Here is a 4,622-nt window from a genome sequence, read left to right as displayed (position 1 = left end):
GCTAGCGCGTCCCAGCGGCGCGCCCGGTGCGCCCGGCCGCAGGGAGAGCCAGTGGTGTGGTCAATACCCGAGAGGTCGGCTCGCGGGGTTCGGAACCGCAGTGTGGTAACCTTTTCCTTCGCCTTCACGGTAACGGGGGAGTTGCGGCCCGAAGCGCTGAGGGTCGGTGGGGTGTAGGCCGGTCGGGTGTTGTAGGTTTCTCTTTTTTTCAGGCTTGTTTTCTCATCTTGTCTGAAGCTAATGAGGGCAGACTCCCCAGGTCCGGAGGAATGGTAGATGGCAAGTTTTTGTTCTTAACCAATTGGAGGGAGACCATGAATTCGATAGAACAAACGAGACAAGTTTTCTGAGTTTTTACTTGTAGCTTGGGGTGTGAAGCCTTTCAGTGTGATGAATAGATGACCTATTTTTCCTTCCTTACCCTATAAAGTTTACTACATGTGGAGTTTGGGTGTGTAATTATGGGGGGAAAAGGTTTTTTTGTGGGCATGGGGGGGGAGCAAAATATGTTTTGAGTTCTTTTCCCCTTAGGTCTGTCTAGAGTCCCAAAGGCAAGTGACTCAAGGTAACAGAAAAAAAGAAAATCCAGTATCAGGATAATCAGAACACCACAGGTTTACAGTTTCTAGAAACTAGAGCACGAGCAGCTCTCTTTTCATTTCTGTGGCGGAGCTGTCCATTGGAGAAATGGCTGGTAGTTACTTTTTTTTTTCCACCCCTTTATCAGATTTTTAATACGTAACCCTTTAAATTTGTTACATTATTTTGGGGTGGCCTTACCAGGGAAGAGGGTGGGGGAGAAAATTTTCTTTCTAAGATTTTCCACAGATGCTATAGTACTATTGACAAACTGGGGTAGAGGAGGATTGTACTGCTATGCTGTTGGCACGAACACCTTCAGGGATTGGAGCTGCTTTTTTCCTTGGAAGAGTATTTCCAGTTGAAGCTGAAATGGTACAGCACAGTGCAGCTTTGGTTCATAATCAGTCCTCTCAGGAGCACTTCAGAAGAGCTTGACTAGGCCAGATGTTGAAGTTAAGTTTTCAAGTAATGTGACCTTTCCAATTTTATTAAAGGGGAGGGGCGAATTTTGGCAGTTGGCAGTGGCCTGTTAATGGTTGGGGTTTGGGAGGGTGGGGGTTAGGTAATTGTTTAGTTTATGATTTCAGATAACTCATGCCAGAGAACTTAAATACTTAGGATGGAAAAACTAAAGAAATCTCAACTTCCAAGTTGGCAAGTAACTCCCAATCCTCTAGTTTTTGTTCTCCCCCAATTTTTAAATTGGGCAGCTGGGGAAGTTGATGAAGATCCACTGGATTCAGTGTAGGACGTGGGGGAAGGAACAGTAATGAGGACTGGGGGTTGGTTTAGCCCACTGGCTGACTTAGGTAATATTTTGGGAATTTAAAAAAAAAATGGCTAAAGTTGTTTGGATATGGTAGTGTGCGGTTCTCTTTTGGAATTTTTTTCAGGTGATTTAATGTAACTTAATACTACTATAGGAGCTTCAGAGCAAAGGAAGTGGCTTAATGATCCTGAAGGGATTTCTTCTGATGGTAGCTTTTATATTCTCAAGTAAGATTCTATTTTCAGTTGTGTATAAGCAAGTTTTGTTTTTTTTAGTGTAGGAAAAGTATTTTTCCTTTGTATAACTGCAAACAAGATGTTAAGGTATGCTTCAAAATTACTGTAAATTGCTTATTTAAATTTCTGATAAAGAGGGTGGGGTTTTGTGGTTGAGGGAGGGGAAACCTTTTTTTTTTCTGTAGACTTTTTTCAGATAACAACTTCTGAGTCATAACCAGCCTGGCAGTATGATGGCCTAGATGGAGAGGGATCAATCAGCTCCTTGGTGAATGATAAGTAAAGGCAGAAAAGATTATATTTCACACCTCCATGGGGGAAAAAGCATAACCCTGAGATCCTTACTACTGATGAACGCAATTGTCTGCATATGCAAAAAAAAAAAAAAAAAAAAAAGCAAATGAAACTACCAATTTAAAGTTAATGGAAAAAAATAAAGTTAATGGAATCTACCATTTTAAAAGTTATGGCCTATCAAGCTATACCCACAAAAAAGAAATGATGAGAAATAATATAATGAATTATGAGAAAAACAATGAAGATCAAATGTCCATCTCAAAATCCTGCTTTTACAAAAGCAGAATGAAATGAAATGAAAAGAAAGTAACAACCAACATTAACCCTGGAATAAAAGAAGCTGAAATAATTCAGAGTGGGATCAAGTGGATTGAAAGGAGGCTGTGCTGTTTGCCAATCTTTCGTTTGCCTCAGACAGGTTTCTCTTCGTTATCAGAAGAGTTGCTTCATTTCATCTGGGAGCAGAAAACAGCAGGCAGCTGTTAACAGATAAGTTTAACTTGAATATGCAGTATTGCATGTTAGGAATAAGTGCTTATTCTTAATAAGAGCTGTGGAGGTCTTCAGTATTGAATGTGGCTGTTTTTCCTGACCCTTTCCTAAGGGATTCCAGGATTATGAGGGATTTTCCCATCTAGCCTTTAAAATTAAGCAGGACTTTGACCTGTGGCTTCCACGATGGGATAGCACCCCTCACTCAGGCAAGTAATCGTTAAAAGCCTTGAAAAGTAGTGCCTTAATAATGTTTATAAAACTAAATTTGTTGAGCATTAAGTCGTACAAAAGGCTAGCTTATTGTGCTGTTAAAAATCTGATGTTAATCTTGCTAAAATTTAAATGTGTCGTGATGTACGTTGTGCAGAAAACATTAAATCATGCAAAATAAAAACATTTTAATATAGAGAATGTATGTTTTTAGAAAGTGGTCTCCTCATTTAAATAAAGTATTTGTTTGTTTGTAGTTAGTGTTGGGCAATCTTGGGGGGATTCTTCTCTAATCTTTCAGAAACTTTGTCTGCGAACACTCTTTAATGGACAAGATCAGGAATGAGCGGAAGAACGAATTTAACTTTAAGGCAGGAAAAATCTTTTATCCTTCGTAAAGTGATGAGAATTTAATAATTCCAGGCACATGGCAGTAGAGGCCCTCTAAATAAAGAATAAAATACCTCTTAGACAGGTGGGAGATAATGATCAGAATAACAGGTAACTGCACCTAACACTATTTCCAGAAAGTTAGGGATCTCTAAATTCACAGTGGTAGAGTAATAAAATACTGTCCACATATCCAGAGTTTGCATGTTAACTTTAAATGCTAATAATCTCAGCTGGTGGTAGCCAGTGTTTATACACAGCTGGCCTTCCCTGTAGGTACTGGGGGGGGCATGTTGGTTTTTAAAGAATTTTCCTTTGCAGAGGCTTCATTTCATCCTTCATGAAGCTGTTCAGGACTTTGACTTGCATATAAGCGCTTGGCTCTGCCTTCTGTTCTAGTGAGTGTGTGAGACCTTGCAGTGTATCAGCATACAACTCAAGTAAACTTTTCCCCCTGATTTTGGAGGGAAGGGAGGAGGGGGTGGGGCTTACTTGTTTTAGCTTTTTTTTTTTACAGACCGCACAGAGAATGCAGTTGTCTTGACCTCAGGTCTGTCTGTTCTGTTGGCAAGTAACGCAGTACTGTTCTGATCCGCTGCTATTAGAATGCATTGTGAAGCGACTGGAGTATGATTTAAAAGTTGTTCCCCCAATGCTTGGAGTAGTGATTGTTGAAGGAAAATCCAGCTGAGTGATAAAGGCTGAGTGTTGAGGAAATTTCTGCAGCTTTAAGCATTCGTGTTTGTGATTGAAGCCAAGTACCTTTTGCTGTGCTTCTTAGGTAAAATGCTTTTTGTTCACTTCTGGTAGGGGGGTGGGGAGGGCACTGAAGCCTTTAGTCTCTTCCAGATGGAACCTTAAAATCAGTGACAAGACAAATTCCAAACAAGCAACAGTCTTCAAGAAATGTAACTGGCAAGTGGAAATGTTTATCAGTTCAGTGGTCTTAGTGCATTGTCTTTGTGTGGGTTTTTTCTCTCCCCTCCCTTGGTCTTAATTCTTATACGCAGGAACATTCAGAACAGCAGACGTATGCGAAGGGCCAGAGAAGCCAGACCAGTAAGGAAAAAAATAGCTTACTTACTTTAAATAAACATTCCATTGTAAATGTGGGGATTGGGAACCACTAGTTCTTTCAGATGTATTCTTCAGACTATAGAAGGAGCTTCCAGTTGAATTCACCAGTGGACAAAATGAGGACAACAGGTGAACAAGTTTTTTTCTATATTTACATACCAAGTCAGATCCATTATGAATAATTCAGTGTTAAATAGACTTTCGGCTTTATGCTGGAATCAATAGCATGTGAGCAAGCTGTTTGTTGGCCTGGGGGTGGAGGGGTGAGGTGGGCGCTAAGCCTTTTTTTAAGATTTTTCAGGTACCCCTCCCTAAAGGCACCCGAAGGCTTAAAGTAGGACAACCACGGAGCCTTCCTGTGGCAAGAGAGACAACAAAGCGCTATTACATACACTAAGGTCAATAAAAATGGTGTCGGCCTCATAAACCCCATCTTCTGTTAGAAATGAGGACTTGCCTCAACACCCTTGGCAGACAGGCGCTGAGGCTCTCTTCGGGGGTTGGAGCATCTGAAGGGGTGTTTCGAGTACCTTCTGTACCCCTGGGCTTGTCTGTCCTGCCATTTA

At 40.9% G+C, this 4,622-nt stretch overlaps 1 long non-coding RNA gene across 1 annotated transcript; it reads left to right on the top strand.

The window, feature by feature from the left end:
• Window positions 1–1,127: 1,127 nt before the first annotated feature.
• On the top strand, window positions 1,128–2,086 carry LOC308351751. Its single transcript, XR_013967601.1, has 2 exons — window positions 1,128–1,674; window positions 1,773–2,086. It is a non-coding gene; the product is annotated as an uncharacterized lncRNA (long non-coding RNA).
• Window positions 2,087–4,622: the final 2,536 nt, after the last annotated feature.

The sequence above is a fragment of the Martes martes genome (genome assembly GCF_963455335.1).
Source record: "Martes martes genome assembly, chromosome: 10".
Classification (NCBI taxonomy): Eukaryota; Metazoa; Chordata; class Mammalia; order Carnivora; family Mustelidae; genus Martes; species Martes martes.
The sequence above is the reverse complement of the archived record's forward strand: the minus strand, read 5'-3'. Positions and strand labels throughout refer to the sequence as shown.